This window comes from Hoplias malabaricus, chromosome 2 (genome assembly GCF_029633855.1).
Source record: "Hoplias malabaricus isolate fHopMal1 chromosome 2, fHopMal1.hap1, whole genome shotgun sequence".
Lineage (NCBI taxonomy): Eukaryota > Metazoa > Chordata > Actinopteri > Characiformes > Erythrinidae > Hoplias > Hoplias malabaricus.
In genome coordinates this window covers 36,973,807-36,991,407 of record NC_089801.1, presented here as the reverse complement: position 1 = coordinate 36,991,407, position 17,601 = coordinate 36,973,807, and the positions used below count along the sequence as shown (strand labels likewise).

Here is a 17,601-nt window from a genome sequence, read left to right as displayed (position 1 = left end):
ATGAATCAGCGAACAGTCAGCTTTGGGAGTCATTTTCAGGAATCACCTCGAGAATCAAAATGGAACCGGACAAGAAGATTCAACAAGAGGAACAAAAGCCAGTTTACTCCGCTCAACAAAGCTTGACACTTGAATGTAAGGACAGTAGCAAATAGGCTGAATTCCACTTTAAGCTTGAACATCCTGCAGAAAGAAATAGTACTTTTAAGTCAGATGTAACGTTTTATATTATTTTGTTTGTTTGTTTTTTATTGCTCAATAAGAGGTTCCACATTAGAACTAATCAAATGATTGGCTAAGGCTTGACCAAGTTACACCACGTCTGAGATTAGGCCACAGATTAGAACAAATGTATTCATCCAGAAAGAATGTTACAGAGTCGCTGAATCTGCCGCTAAAAGTGTCTATAAACTTCAGCCAGCCCAGTAAGAGAACTTAGGTTTTCTAATCCTAAGTTAGAAGGACCTAATCCTACCAGAACCCCACCATACCTTAAGAGCCCAGCAGGTAAAGGCCGGAGAGGCAGTCCTTCAGGCCCCCTGACCACCAAGAAGACCAACTGCCCAGAACCTTTTCTTTTGACCCGGATCCTCATCTGGAGCCAAACAGCTTTGTGGAGCCCATACTTCGGTAACTCCGGTAGGCTCAGTTGAACGTGCTCTTCAGGTTGATGCCAAATTAGTCGATTTGATCTAATATACACTTCTCTTAGGTATTATTTATTAACACATAACATTTAAGTAACACACTCATCATATTAATTTTCTTCTCATTATGCATTATGAAAGATCATATATGGGTTTTTTCCAGTCTTATAAATTAATTATTAAATCTTCATATGTTATGATGTTTATCAAAATAAATAATCCCATTTCAAATCATCTGAGTGTGCTCTGTTTAGATGTGGAATTTTGCTGATTGCAGTTTAACTGTTAACCACTTTTAAACCAAGGTAATGGCAAATTTTGCATTACGGTGTACAGCTTTACAACCACCTTCATCCAAATAACTCCATCAATAAACTGGTGAGGTTGATATAATTTACTTCCTGTAAAGACTTTTGTGGACTAAGGACATTGTTTCTTTTAGGTGAAAACTGTATATATTTTTCAGAGCTTGAGGATGATTGAACATTTGTAGTTGTTTTGTTTGTTTCTGTTTTTGAATTGTTTATATCTGTATGGCACCCATAATATATGCTTTTTCACTGTTTGTGGTTGACAGTGATGGGTATATCATGTGCTAGTTAGGAAACCTAAATCATGGTGACTGTACGTTTATTTACTAGTATTGTTACAAGGTAAGCTTTAAAAAAATAATGTTATAAAACGACAAGATCTCAGCATATTGTATTTTTCTTGAATTTCACAGCAGTCAGTGTCGGCGCTCCGCCCAAACGGATCACAGATGATGCAGTGCTATCTTTCAGGTAGATAATTTATGTACAAGCAAAAGAGCAGTGGGCTCAGGATTGACCCCTGTGGATACCCACACTACAATCCAGAAATGGTGATTTCACATTGTTTATTTTAAAACACTGCTCTCTACATTCCAAGTATAACTAAAAGCAGCCTATAATTTGCTGAGATGTGTTAATCTTTCCAATGTTATAAGTATTTCATGATTCACAGTATCAAACAATCAAAATACAGCTCCCACCGCTTGACCTGTATCCAGTGATCCAAGCATTGTGCAGACATATCTTTTGTCTCTGTACCCATTATTTAGATCTTGGATTTGATTGCCATTTCCCTGTACAACCAAATATAGAAGTAGGAAAAGAGCAACCAGTCCAGAGAAAAGGTATGAGGTGTTTACAAACACAAACAGAAGTTGAGTCTAACAAACTACCTCTACTCTTGACTGCCATTTTGTCTCCCCTGGCTGCCATCTTGTTGACGCCCTGCTGACTCACACCTCTCCCACCGGAGCTTAGACCAAGAATGAATAAGCCTGGGTTCAGACTCACAGCAAGTTGCTCTTGAGACTCATGAGTGAAAATCTAGCTCAGAAAAATGAGAGCTTCAGAATATCAATGGATAACAACTATCACCCAGTAGGTCCAATAGGAACCATATACCACACTGCAGAGAGGTGCATTACTGAGGTCTGTATCAACAAAGCTTTTACTTGCTGGATATTTTCCTGGAACTCAGTAAGACACTTTTGATAGATATACCCTAAAGTTAGAGTTTTGGCTGGTAATGTAGTGTTGCTTATGTGAAAAATCCTGATAACAGTCTATAAATGCTCTTAAGGATTTTTTTTATGATGTAGCCATCTGGGTAATTTTTTCCCCATAACAACACACACACACACACTCACCTACCTGTGTTTGTCAGGTGATTCCACATTTGGTCCTGAATTGTTTCTGCCATTCTTTAGGCCACAGACATTTAATCCATTTTACCAAATATAAGACTGTGCCTACTAAAATTAGTTTTAGGAATTCTACACTTGGCATTGGTTTGATTTCAAGAAAATAGATTTTATTTTTTTCCACTGTAAGTGACAGCAGGCTTGATATTTTATTCATTTATTCATTCATTATCTGTAACCGCTTATCCAATTCAGGGTCGCGGTGGGTCCAGAGCCTACCTGGAATCATTGGGCTCAAGACGGGAATACACCCTGGAGGGGGCACCAGTCCTTCACAGGGCAACACAGACACACACACACATTCACTCACACACTCACACCTACGGACACTTTTGAGTCGCCAATCCACCTGCAGCGTGTGTTTTTGGACTGTGGGAGGAAACTGGAGCACCCGGAGGAAACCCACGTGGACACGGGAGAACACACCAACTCCTCACAGACAGTCACCCGGAGCGGGAATAGAACTCACTTGATATTTTATTTATTTTTGGATTAACATTTTCAGTTTTATGGAATAATTTTTGTGTGAACTTTAGTTTGTGTCTGAATTTGAACAACAGGTTGTGTGTGTGTTAGAATTTGGAACTGAAAAAATAAAGTAAAATATATTACATTCAGATTAGGGCAAAAAAATACAAATAAATATTCACGAAACTTAAATTAAAATCTTTTTGACACAAAGGTCATTGCATGTATCTTCAAACTCTGGGACACAGTTTAGTTGGTCACAGGGTGCTGTGCAATGTGAGCGACATCTTGTGGTCAGTTACTACTACTGCGTTAGAGTGGACTTTACCCATTAGAAATATAGAGACAATGTGATTTTCGCGCGTGTGTATTACGTTTTATAAACTCACAGTCGGAGAAAACAAACTCTGCTTTATCTTTTAGTTCTTAAAGGGGACGTCCAGTGATTTTTTTCCCCCACAAAGACAGTGGCCTCTCAATTGGCCTCCAACCATGCCTTATATGTCTAATAGTGTTGAGTAAAAAATTTTACTCTTTCTGCATATTCTCTTCATGACAGAGCCTGGTTTATTGGGGCCATCTCCCTGTCACACCAATCTGGATTCATGCTGGGCCTAACGTTTTAATCTGAAGTCTCCTTCTGAGTGGACACTGCAGCAGCATCAGAACAGACCTGGTCATCTTCACAGTGAAGTCTGGAGAGAGAAATAAACCATATAAAATACATACAGTACAAGATCAAAAGTCCATAGACACCTTCTTGTAATGAATGAACCCAACGTGTCCACAAACTTTTATAGAATAGTAGTAGTAAGAATTAACAAAACTTCAATGAGGTCACAGCAACAAGTCACAGTGAGTTTCAATGCTGAACTGTGCACTAAAGTGAAAAATACACCCAGTGACACATCATCAGATTTTCAGTAAATAACCCTCTATTAAACACATACAATTTCAAAATCACTATTAATTTATTTATTCTTTAATTTTCTGTAGGTTTTTCATCCCGTTCAGCTTCATGGTGGGTCTGACGCCTACTTAGAATCACTGTACCCAAGGCAGGAACACACCCTGGACAGAGCATCACACTTTCACTCAGTCACTCACACACACTCACGCCTGTGAACAATTTCACACACAGTCACTCACACCTGTGCCTCCCTTTTTCTGAATCTACTCCAGCTGCAACACGAGAACCTCAACTTCATCTGTATCTTCTTCATATAATATGAGCTTTGAAAACTCATGTCATGAAATAGTTTGTGATATTTGCCTCAGTTTAGTTTGTAGAAGTTGCACCAAAGTTTTCAGTAACAGAATCACAGACAGAGAGAGTGGGAACATAGAGAGAAGTGAGTGAAAGTCCTAACTGAGCTGTGAAAACATTTTTAAAACAGGCTTTTAAACACTCAGAGAGATGGTAGCCATGGCCTAATTGTTAGTGGATCAGATCTTTTACCGGAAGGTTACTGGTTCGATGCCTGTGACCGGTAGGAACATCCATGGCTGAAGTGCCCTTGAGCAAGGCACATAACCCCCAAAATGCTCCCTGTGCTCAGAGGATGGCTGCCCACTGCTCTGTGTCTATGTGTCTGTGTGTGTGTGTGTGTGTGTGTGTGTGTGTGTCTGTGTGTGTGTGTCTGTGTGTGTATGTTCACTGCCCCTAATCACTAGGGTGAATGGATGGGTTAAATGCAGAGGTCAAATTACATTGTATGGTTGTACAATGATCATAAAACATATCACTAATTCACTAAAAAAAAGCTGAGCTGAACAATCATGGACAGGTGTTCAACACTTCAATCTCAGCCGAGATGGAATGTTATATAACATTATGTTTTACAGCTTTGTCCAGATAGAAATGTCAGTAAAATGGACCTAGTGTAACTTTCATCATTAGGAACATCAGATACTTAGATACATATACACAGCTATAGACATGACACAGACAACTTTGTTATTAATCATGTTGGTCATTGTTTTTAATGATACAGCATGAAGCAAAAATGTATATGATAACAGTACATTTATTTCTGAAAGAATATCGAAGTTAAGCATTTTCTTGTCAAAAATAAGAACAAAATTGATAAAGAAAGCCGTCCTGCTTTACGTCACTAGAAAACGCCTGCAGGAAAAGTACATTCTCCATTAACTGCTGTTTTCAGACAAGGTATAAACATATCCAAGCAAAATGAAGTCATTGCTGCTCTGATTGAGAAACAGAGAGGTGCTGTTGCAGAGTGAAAAGGTCTGAATTATGGTTTACACACTGTACCTTCTTGTGACTGATTGGTCTGAGTCTCAAAGTGCATTGGCACACATTTGCCATTAACCCTTTCACAGCCCACAATCACATACATTTTCGCACTGGTAACCTTCTGTATTTTACAATCACTTTTCTGGTCCTTGCTTTTGATCATATAAACAGTGAATTGCTTCTTACTAATGCACAAGTTTTTGCTGTCATTCACCTCAAAGCCCTCTCCGTTACAGATTTTTTCAACTTTGTTTCTATCACTGTATTGAAAAAAGGTCTGCTGATTTACTCGAGCACAAAGTTCGTACTTTTTTAGGTGATCTTTCCAAGCGTCCGGAGAGTGAACTTTGAAATACTGTGGTAGAATGTGCTTTTTCTCAAACTGCACGTAGGCCAGCGGGTTTTGCAAATTATTCTGACAACGTGAAGCAGAGGTGCGAGCTAGAGCCAAGAGGAACAGCAGTAGAGCAGACTTCCTCATCCTGAGAGAGAGAGAGAGGGAGAGAGCGAGAGGTTTACTAATAAAACATTTATTGAAAGAAGTTATTGTATGTTTTATGGATGTTTTGTAGGTTATCATGTGATACACTCTAAGAAGTAAATCTCTGCAGTGTGAATGTACCCTCACAGGTCCAACATTCATCTGAACATTCAGCTGTGTTCCTAAAGACATGGCACAGGCTTGTCTCCAGAAGGGGCTGTTCAAAACATAACTGTTATAAAAAAGAAAACCTGATGTTTGAAAGAAATTGTGTGTATCAAATCAGTGCAGTTTAAACACACTTCATAATAATTAATTAATTAATCGTCTGTAACTGCTTTTTCAGTTCAGAGTACAGTGTGTATAATAATAATAATAATAATAAAGACATACTAACACTAAGATATTTGGTGCATTTCTGCAATTTCTGGAGAAATTGGTCCCTGGAACTGTGTGACTGCAACGCTACCTGCTGTGACACCGTACCGACCAGTTTATATTATTGTTTGCTATTTGTTTTTTGTTTGTTTTATTATTTTTTTCTTTGTTTGTTTGCCCTTTGTTATTAATAACAGACTTTTTTTTCATCTGTAAGTTAAGCCTTTGTTCGCTCCATTATCTGTTTAGATTCATCTGCTCCTGCTGATTGTTTTTGTGTGTGCATTATATTTGTAATTTAACCCTCTACTTCTGAATTCTAGAAGCATAGCGCAATGTTTAGTGGGTTTTGGCCAGGATTTGTTACACTGTAAGATCATTGTGTGGTTGTATAAATGTAGTCCTGCAAACTCCTAATAGTGTGTTCCTGAGTAATGACATTAAACAGTTAATTGCAGACGACAGGTTCAGCATTAATGGTCCATCATCAGTTTTCTGAGTTTGCTGGGGTTTTCTTTTCTGAATTAGAGATAGGACAGATAAGACAGAACAGGGTGGAGCTACGTACTTGGAGGACTTATTATACAGCATCCATGTCAGTTACTTTTCAGTGATCAGAACCAGCTAAAAAAATACCCTGGACCACTTTTTGTATCAAACCTTTTTATTCATTTATTTTCCTTAAGCACTTCATCCTGGTCAAGGTTGCAGTGGATCTGGAGCCTAAACCGACTCACTGTGTGAGACAGGAACAGACACTGGACAGGGTGTCAGTCCATTACAGGGCATCACACACTCACACATTCTCTCACACTTACAACTGTGCACAGTTTCACACACACACACATTCACTCACCCATACCTGAGGACAGTTTCACACACTCACACAGTCACTAACACACTCACACATGTGGACAATCCTGCACAGACAATCCACCTACCAACATGTGTGTTAAGACTGTGGGAGGAAACCAGAGAAATCAGGAAACCCCCACAGACACAGGGAGAAAACTCCACAATCCTGTCCATGAGGAGTGCAGAGTGTTCTCCCTGTGTCTGTGGGGGTTCTCTCTGTCTGTGGGGGTTTCCTCTGATTGCTCCCTGGAGGCAGGGTTTGAACCCACAACCCCAGGGCCCTGGAGCTGTGTGACAGTGATCTTCAAGTATTTATTAGTGAAGCTGCATTAACTTATTCTTTATATGAAAGAAATAAAAATAAATAGACATATGCATTTTCAAGAGTAAGCTTTTCTAAAAGAAGCCCTTTATTTATTATTTTATGGAGCAGCTCCACAAGAGGGTAGTGTCACTCTTGATCAGTGTCACCTTGCTCAAACATGGGAGATCTGGTATAATATTTATATTGTAAACACATTTGCATTCTGTTGGTGCAGAAATATAGTAACTAGTGTCGTAGGAAACAATTGTATTACTTTGTGATTGTGGACAAATATCCTTAAATGATGATTAGTTAAAATTAAGCATTTATAATTACATACTCATTGTGTGAAATCTTGTACCTTATATGCATTTATATGAATGACTAACCAGCATTAACTTTATGTAGTATTTACACATGTAGTAAACATTTTAGATCCTGCACGACTAACTATACGGCATGATGACACACGTGATATTTACACCTTCTTAATTCTTAAACGTCTAACCTTGAACAGATGTGCACTTTAGGCTTTTAGCACACTGACATTAATCACAAGGGTTGGCTTAGGAGGGCTGAAGTGTAGGGGCATGTTGATGACCTTGAAGTGCATTAGTGACTCCCTAAATTTTGCTCATAGGAGAGGAGGCATGGGAAGAAAAGGTCCATTGTCAGCCTGCCCATAATGAATGTTTTTGGGGTCACGGAATGCACTCGAAACTTGCATGCGAAGAGCTGAGTACTAACACGTGAAAATATGCATATTAATATACGCTAATCAGCCAGAAACGCCTCACCAGCAGGGTATACGTCATATGGGGTATAACTGTCGAGTCAGATCTTGGAGCGGTCAGAGCTTTACTTGGAAAGGGTATTAGACTGTTTTTCATGTATTGTTCTCCTGGATCCAGGGGCCTGGAGGTTGTGGGTTCGATTCCCGCTCCGGGTGACTGTCTGTGAGGAGTTGGTGTGTTCTCCCCGTGTCCGCGTGGGTTTCCTCCGGGTGCTCCGGTTTCCTCTCACAGTCCAAAAAACACACGTTGCAGGTGGATTGGCGACTCGACAGTGTCCGTAGGTGTGAGTGTGTGAGTGAATGTGTGTGTGTCTGTGTTCCCCTGTGAAGGACTGGCGTCCCCTCCAGGGTGTATTCCCGCCTTGCGCCCGATGATTCCAGGTAGGCTCTGGACCCCCTGCGACCCTAAATTGGATAAGCGGTTACAGATAATGGATGGATTTGCTTTGAACTTCACTCGACTGGTCTCTGCGACTCTTCCGGAACGAACACGTCTCCCCGAAGAGGGAGGGTGTATTTTGGACCTTTTGGAGATTTTCTAAATTTTAATTACTTTGAGAACGGTCCAAAAGAACATTTTAATCTTCACTAGTAAATGCACTATGTAAATAAACACAGCTAAAAGCTTAGGGGTGTTTTTCCAGGCAGAGATACTTTCAATTGAAAATCACAATGAAAAAATCTGTGTTGGCTTAATTCATGTCTCGAAAACCAAACCTTAAAACTACATCTTGAACCAGTTGCAGAGTTAGATGCTGAAATGAGAAAAGAATCCATACATTTTGAAAGGGGGGACCAGTCTGTGTACAAGAGATGAAACTAGTTCAGTCCTACACAGTGTGTAATGCATACAAATGCACATAGACGGAGTAAATGTTATTTGTAACCAGTGGCCACTGGTGGTGGCGTTGTTTGTGTCACATTTTCAGTTTCAACAACCATCCCAATATAATCTAAAACAAATTGTATGACACCAACACTCTGGGGAAATCTAACTGACTTTGGATTCAGCAGAATAATAGTTATGAATAAGATTATAAATTGCAGATCTAATGTGGCCCTAATACATGGTACATTCCATTACAGACTATTTCAGAAAAACAGATATATTAACAAAACACTAATAAAACAGTAGGAATTCTAGAATCTAGTATCTATCTATATACTATATAAGACAACTGGGCTCTCTGTGTGTGTGTGTGTGTGTGTGTGAAAGAGAGAGAGAGACAGAGAAAGAGAGAGAGAGAGCTGTTGTTCAGTCTTACCTGGTGAGCAGTTTGTGCAGATTTAAGGCCGCGTCTGGGAAAACTGGCACACTCAGTAATGGCTCAAAGACTCTAAAGTGAGAAAGAGAGGAGATCAGTGAGACACAGATGGATCATGAATGGACAAAGCTCTTTTGCCTGTAGTTTCTTGATCGAAGTTCTGCTCTCCAACAGATCTTGTAGAAGAAAAAGATCTTATTGAATGTGGAGGCTGCAGGAATCCTATGAATTCATTATTCACCAATAAGCGTCAGGTCTTTCCTCCACCACTGACTCTGTGTGTGTGTGTGTGGGTGTGTGTTTGTGTGTGTGTGTGTGTGTGTTTGCTGGAATCCTGTGCCCTGATTACTCCACCACTGACTCTCTCTGCTTGGGGTGAGAGACGAAGCACACCTGAGGTGTTAGAAGATACTGATTGGCAAAATTTATGTTGCAACATGCATTTTTAATTCATTCATTAATTCATTCATTGTCTGTAACAGTTCAGGTTCGTGGTGGGTCTGGAACCTCTGGGCGCAAGGCAGGAACACATCCTTTGCATGGCAACACACACTCACACATTCAGTCACACACTTACACCTACCAACGTGTTTTTTGGACCGTGGGAGGAAACCCACACAGACCCAGGGGGAACACAACAAACTCTTCAGACAGTCACCCAGAGTGTGGCTCGAACACACAACCCCAGGACCCTGGAGCTGTGTGATTTAGGTACTACCTGTTTTTGCATATTTTCTCTTAGCAAATGTTTTTGATTGGCGGTGCTTCTGCTAGAAAGGTCATCCCCCAGTAGCCACAGAAATAAAAAGGAAGTTCACATTTCTCAATATCTCTTGTATATTACACTTATTTTACATATGTAATACACTCATATCTTAGATATGTAGTTATTGATTATACAAAAAAAATTTGGCCAGCTGTCAACAGTTTGTAAGTGTTTAAGAAGTCAAAACACAGGTGTTGCTCACCTGGTTGAAAGTGCTCTGAGTCTGATGTTGATGACTGAAGAGATGTGGAGAAATCACATATAATCCTTGTGTCCCAGAAGAGCCCTGATCAGCACCTAAGATCTCAGCATCTTCTCACTGGCTTTAACAGACCCTATTTTATAAAGAAATAAGGGTGAAAACATTTTCACAGTTTTTTTTTTTCATCAACAAGTTAGACTTTGCTGTCGGGAAATTATGACCACAGCATTAAATTTAACCTCTGGTCGAGTTTAGCTCTGACAGAAGTGTGAAAACATCTTCACAAGATCAGCAAAACGTTGTGTTTAAGCTGCAGTAAAAATAAGTCTATATTGCGTGACTGCTGTCTGATTGCTGCCGATCGGCCCTGTGCACAACTATGTTTGGCTCTACACTCCATAAATAGGCAGTGCAAAGAATAACAATAAAAACGACTTTGACATTGACCTCAGACTCATGTGCCGCTGCTTCTATGTCTGGTTTATTTTTGCTCATGGTATTGACTTATAACTCCCTCACCAACTACAAAGAGCCAGAGCCTGTCATTTTCTAAATTAAAATGTAATATTTGTATTTTTTCAAATTGCTGCTAGTACACTTTTGAAGCTCAACACACTTAGAGGAGAACACTAATGGCTAAACTCAGTTAACTAACAGATGACCAGTTGGCTAGCACCATGCTGAGTTATGATCTCTTCTCGGACTCCAGGCCTCAGACAGCTGAGACATCACTAGGCCTTAAACTCAGGAGCTCTCAATGATAAGGGCCAGAGCATACAATAAATGAATTGATTTTATCTGGCTAGTGAAAGTTTAATGAGTGAAACAGAACCGAGGTAAGTGACCAAGGATTCAAGATTTGTGGATATCGATGACCTTCAACATGCAGATAATGAATAACAAGATAACAAATTAATCAAAGATGTTTTTCCACATTATAGACAATAAAATGTATTCTATTCTATAACACCACAGTCACTGCAAAAACCTGGAAGACTTGGAAGTGCTTCTAAGTAAAGTTAAATATATAAGTGAAAAGATAGAACTCCAATGAAGTTTAAGATAAAAGTCAAAATGCCAAGAAAAAACACTAATTTTACCCCTGATGGAGAAGATGTGGCAGTGGTGGACAGCTGTACCCTCCCTGGAGCAATTATGAACAAAACAGGATCCAACAGTCAGGAACTACAAGCCAGATGAAGGACCTAGAACAGATTTTCAAATGTAACAATGTGTTTCTCCACACAGAAATGTGAACTGTATAGTCTCACAGTCAGAGAAAACCAGTTCAGATTTAACTTTCAGTTCCTAAAAAGGAAGTCCAATAATCCTTCCTAAATTCTACATAATTCAACCACTGAAATGTAAATAGTCATTCAGAGTGTTTCTGTATTTAGTAAAAATCAGATTTTAGATAGAAACCTTCTGAAAACAATCATAAAACAGTCCTTCAATTAGGACTGTTTATTCAATTTCATATCATCTAATAACTCTCTGTAAATGAAGATTTTAGAGATTTTAAACTCTTTGGTTCCCAGCACCACCACTGAAAACACTGTGAAGCTGCTGCACATGAGTATTGGGTCACCATGTTTAATGCCAAGAGTGGGGTAGAGGGGTGTTAGACCACTCCCCACAATTATGGAGATTAGTCTCAAAATACTTTACACCTAGCGATGGCTTGTTTGCCTGCTGGCCACATTTGTGGATCAGGTTGCATTTGTATTTGGATCGGGTGAAATGCGAAAGGAAAGTCTTAAAATGCAAAAACCAGTGAGAGGAAATGAACAAATACACGTCACCGAAAACACCTGAGTGACTTGATCCACAAACGCAGATTCAACAATTTACAAATACATTTTAAATTCGAGACTTCGACTTTACAAATATATGCTGTGTAAATGTAAACAAATGTATTTATTTTTGCATAAAATTATGGCATATCTATGAAAACCAAAAACATATATTTATGAATGTAACTGTTTTTGTACAAATTGCAGACCATAAGACATGGATTGGGATGTGTTCATTGGTGCATAGTGAAACATTTGTGACTTCAGTTTAATTTGTGAATTATCATTTATGCATTTGCAAAATATTTTGAGACTAACCTTTCTCCGTACACAATGGGCTGTGGAGCAGGCTGTAATTGCAGCTATCTCTATATTAATACACTTAACCCCCTCCGTCAACATATTGGAGGAAACAGATGGGGTGGGGTGGGGAAATTGAGATATGTGTGAAAACATTTTCACCATCAACAAGTTTTCCAATCAACAGATAAACTCCACTATCATCCGAACTGATCTAAGAACTGTGTTATATTTAAACTCTGCACGTGTTCAGCTCTGACTAAAGCATCTAAACATCTTCACAACAGCAGCTACACTTTGTTGGGAAGTGGTGAAAGCCTGAGGTGTGAAAATATTTAACAAGTGCTCGAAACAACAAGACCAGCTACAGTTTGTGTTTCACTTCAGCCTTTATGAAGTATTATGGTGCACACTTTATAGCTAGAAGACACCTCTTATCATTCACACCGAGAGTCAGATATCCTAAAATGCATTTTGCACCAACATCAGCTATTAAAACTAACGACCACAGCGTTCTTGGGAGTAAGTACTTAAGAGTCGAACTCGCCAAGCTTGTACTACTTTGTATTGAGAAACAGTCTTCACTTGTTTTAGCTCGGCTGCTATGTTTTTTCGACAGAGTCGCTGTGTGTCAAGTGCAGAGCTGTGCGAAGCAGGGATATTTGTTCAAGTTTTATTCAATACATAAACCAAAACGTAACGGCAGATTTTCATAATGAAGTGGAGTAAAAGTAAAAAGTCGCCCAACGTGGAAATACCTCAGTAAAGTAAAAATACACGATAAAAGCACTTAATGAATTACATTTACTTCGTTACTGTCCTCCACTGCTGCTCCACAATCAGTCATGGGGACAGAACCGTGCATCTAATAAAAAGCTGGTTTAACATTAATAGTTTAAGGGATTTAAGACTAAAACGGGTGTTACTCTGCCACTGAAGAGAAATAAATAACCATTTTTTTTTTTCTCTTTTTCTCTCCCCTCCCCCTTCTCTCCCCCTCCTCTTTGTGTAAAGCGACCTTGGGTATTAGAAAGGCGCTATATAAATATAACTTATTATTATTATTAACACTGAAGAATTTTTTTATTATGGCAATCATTTTGTTTATGTGCACTTTCTTGAAAAAAATAACATTAATAAATTCATGCATTGTCTGTACCCACTTATCCAGTTCTGGGTTGCGGTGGGCCCAGGAATCACTGCGCACAACTCTGGAAGAAAACACTGGAGGGGGCGCCAGTAGTGCTGAACGATTAATCGTATTTAAATCGAAATCGCAATTTGAGTGGACGCGATTTTTGAATCGCGGGAGCTGCGATTTGAATTAGCCAATAGACTGCACGTTTTACAAGGGAATAATCATCCAATAAAAATAAACACGCAACCAGCCAATCAAATGCCGCCAATTAAGCAGGGGCTGTGCCTGGGGCACTTTTTTTAACAAGCAGCTTAGCACTAGAGTTCGTGGAAAAGATGAGTGCTTCATCTGTGCAAGAGAGTGAGAAACAAGACTTGATACCAAAGAAAAACAGCACGTCATGTGTTTGGGAGTACTTTGGTTTCAGGAAAACTGACATTTGCCAAAAGCAGGTACTGTGCAAGACATGTCGAGCGTTGGTGCTAACCTCACGAGGCAACACCACAAACCTCTATCAGCATTTAAAGAAACATCACAGACATCTCTATGATGAATGTATGTCTAAAAGGCCCAGCCATCAACCGGCACAATTTCCTAACATGACAACCAAGCAAACCTCAGTCACAGAGGCGTTTGAAAGCGTCACTCCATATGAAAAAAGTTCGCGAAGGCACCGAGAGATAACCGACTCCATTGCGAAGTACTTGGCGAAAGACATGGTGCCAATTCACACAGTCTCTAAAGACGGCTTCCGAAACCTTCAACAAACTCTTGATAAGAGATACCCTCACGCACATACTTCAGCCAAGTCGCTATACCAGGACTGTATGCTTCGTGTAGGAAAAGGGTTGAAATGGAGCTAAAAAATGTGGAGGTTTACTCGACAACTACAGACATGTGGTCGAGCCGAACTGCTGAACCATACCAGAGCCTCACTGTTCACTTCATAAGTGAAGCTTTCGAATTAAAGACTTGTTGTCTACAGACGTCGTACTTTCCTCTTGACCATACGGGAGAGAACATTGCAAATGGATTGAAAGATGCGTTGGCCAACTGGGGTCTGAATGAAGAGGGGCAAGTGTGCATTACCACAGATAACGCATCTAACATGATTAAGGCAGCTGAAATGAACGAGTGGACCAGGCTACAGTGTTTTGGCCACAGACTCCACCTTGCGATCGGTAAGTGTCGGTTCAATTCACATTTATAAAAATATGGAACATGCTTTCACATTTCTCTCTCTTTCTCAATCTCCCCCCTCCGTGTGTGTGTATGTAGACTTAGACAATCTTTTTCATTCTTTGTACACAAGTATATGGAAAACGAAATAGAAATAGAATCACAAATGAAATATACAGCAGCACAGATTTTAAACTATAAAGTTTATAAGTGACAGCACAGAATTAAGATAAAAAGTATCAAATATATAGCTGCAGGAATTACAATGTAGGGTGTAAGATATATATTTATATAAAAATAAAATGGCAACACTGGATAAATATGAAAATATAAGAATGTGTGTGCATATATATATATAAATAAAAATGTGTGTGTTTAAAGTAATCTATTTTGATTACTTTGTACTATTTCTGGACTCATTTACTCTTCTAAATTATTGTTCTTTATACAGTTGTACACTGAAGAAATAAGAATGTTTGACATTGCTTATTGAAAATATTGAAATATGTTACTTTGAGGTGTGTGTGTGTATATATATATATATATATATATATATATATATATATTTTTTTTTTTTTTTTTTTTTTTTTTTATTAACGTCAAACATTCTCTCTCTGTTAACACAAAAGTAATCAGATTAGACTACTTTTAACGTATTACACAAATTTATAAGTTTTTATACATTTCTGATTACATTACACTAATGTTTGCTTTAAACAAAGCAGACTAATTTTTTTTTCTTTTACTCTGTTTCAGAAAATGCACTTAAAGATGACAGGGTGGACAGAGCAGTTGGTGTTTGTAAGAAGTTGGTTGGCCATTTCTCTGCCAGCTGGAAGAAAAAGACAGCATTGACAGCAGCTCAGAAAGACTTCAATCTTCCAGAACATTCACTCATTACAGAGTGCTCCACAAGGTGGGGAACCAAAGAGAAGATGATTGAAAGTGTTCTGGAGCAAATCAAGGCCCTGAATCATGTGCTGTCCACTGACAGGAAAACACGCCACCTATTGCTTACCTGGCAAGACACAGATGTGCTAGAGTCAATTCACAAGGCACTGCATCCTCTTCAAGAATTTACTGATGCACACTCTGGTGAACAATATGTGAGCATTTCATATTTGAAGCCAGTGCTCCACCTTTTAAAGACAAAAACACTTGCAGAGGATCCAGAAGACACAGACCTCACAAAGTCAGTCAAGTCCAGAATCATTGACTACCTCCAGGAAAAATACAATGATCCTGCCACCCAAGAACTGCTTGATGTTGCATCATTCTTAGACCCCCGATTCAAGACCAACTATATCAGTCAAGAGAATATTCCTGCCATTAAGGCAAGAATGAAGACGGAGATGGAAGAAGAAGCAAGGAAGGTAGATAGATGGTTAGGATTTGTATAACTTTATAGGAAATGATGCATTCTAAAGGAAGTAACATTACCAGTTATAGTTATTGATCATAAAATTATCATTTTCTTCAAATTAAATAAAACTGGAAAAATACTGACTGATTTACTGTATGTTACAGGAGAAGAGATCACGTGTCACTGAACCACAGAGTTCAGTTGCCTCATCTGAAAAACCGAAGAGGTCACTTGGCAGCTACTTCAAGGGTACTGCCACATCTCTAGACTTGTCTGTTCAGCTTGATGCCATGGAAACAGAGATGAATAGCTACCTTATGACACCCACCATCGATGGAGAAGAAGATCCTCTGGCTTGGTGGGAACTTCACCAAGTGAACTTTCCAAGATTAAGCAGGCTGGTCCGCAAATATCTGTGTGTACCAGCTACAAGTTCACCCTCAGAAAGGCTCTCTAGTACAGGAGGCAACATTGTAAACTGTCAGCGTTCATGCCTGAAGCCACATAAAGTAGATATGCTTGTCTTTTTGGCAAGAAACTTGTGAACACTTGTTTCTGACTAGCCATATATGCAAACAGTTTAATTTTCCTACAATATAATTTTTGGATTTAAATGCAAAAATGTGATTTTGTGTTGTTTATCTTTAATTTATTATAATATTTTCACTGTAGGTATATAATTTATGCAACTTCATATATAAAACTTAAGTTTGGCTGATTTCAGCTTTAAGTTCTATTTGCAAGAACTATGAAGTTTCACTGTTAAATACAATTATTGTTCACTGTGTAATTTATGTGGAAAAACAAACATTTGATGTTACTGTTAAGTTTATTGATGTTACTTTTAAACATGTGTAAATTTATCTTGTTACTCATAGGCTTTAAAAATAAAAGTAAAACTGCATTTCATCTGTGGATCTTTCATGTAGGAGGATGATAATTAAAATGGGTTTGAAATTTAAGTCATAAGTAATTGCAATTTAAATCGCAATCGCAATATTGCACAGAAAAATCGCAATTAGATTATTTCCCCAAATCGTTCAGCCCTAGGCGCCAGTACAGACATTTTACAGACACTCCTACCAGTGTGTTTTTGGACTATGGGAGGAAAGCGGAGAAGCCCGCCTCATAGAAGGCGGGCTTGAACCCACAATCCCAGAACCCTGGAGGACATAATAGTGACATTAGCCAAAATTGCATCTTGAGGAGCGATGTGCTTATTTTTCACTTAGAAATCCAACAAAAGCATGGCATTATAGCAGAGAGGTGTGATGGGAAAATGCAATATGATATCGTAATGAGATAATAATGATGATAATACACCAATATACTCTATAAGGATTGTTATACACAGATGCATCATGATTGAAGTACAGAACATATTGTGCTTAAGCTAATGACCTTAAAGTGCTCATTACATAATGTACTCAGGACATGACCCAGGAGTGGGGAGGGAAAGGGCTTATCATGCACTTCTGTAGTTAAATTAGAGACGTAAGATGTCTAGATAGATTAGAGACATCTAATAAATATGTTGAAGAACATCCAGAGTGGAAAACTTGACCTAACCGTCTTCAAACATTATGCTGACAAGAGAAAACAAGACAACAGAAATATGTATAGCACATGACGCCACTTTGGGAGTGTGTGGGTTTTGAGCAATGAGACATGATGTACTAA

At 38.8% G+C, this 17,601-nt stretch overlaps 1 long non-coding RNA gene across 1 annotated transcript; it reads left to right on the top strand.

The window, feature by feature from the left end:
* The first annotated feature begins 259 nt into the window (after positions 1–259).
* Positions 260–1,849, top strand: LOC136674358 (uncharacterized). Its single transcript, XR_010796043.1, has 3 exons — positions 260–639; positions 1,372–1,429; positions 1,729–1,849. It is a non-coding gene; the product is annotated as an uncharacterized lncRNA (long non-coding RNA).
* The last annotated feature ends 15,752 nt before the right edge of the window (positions 1,850–17,601 follow it).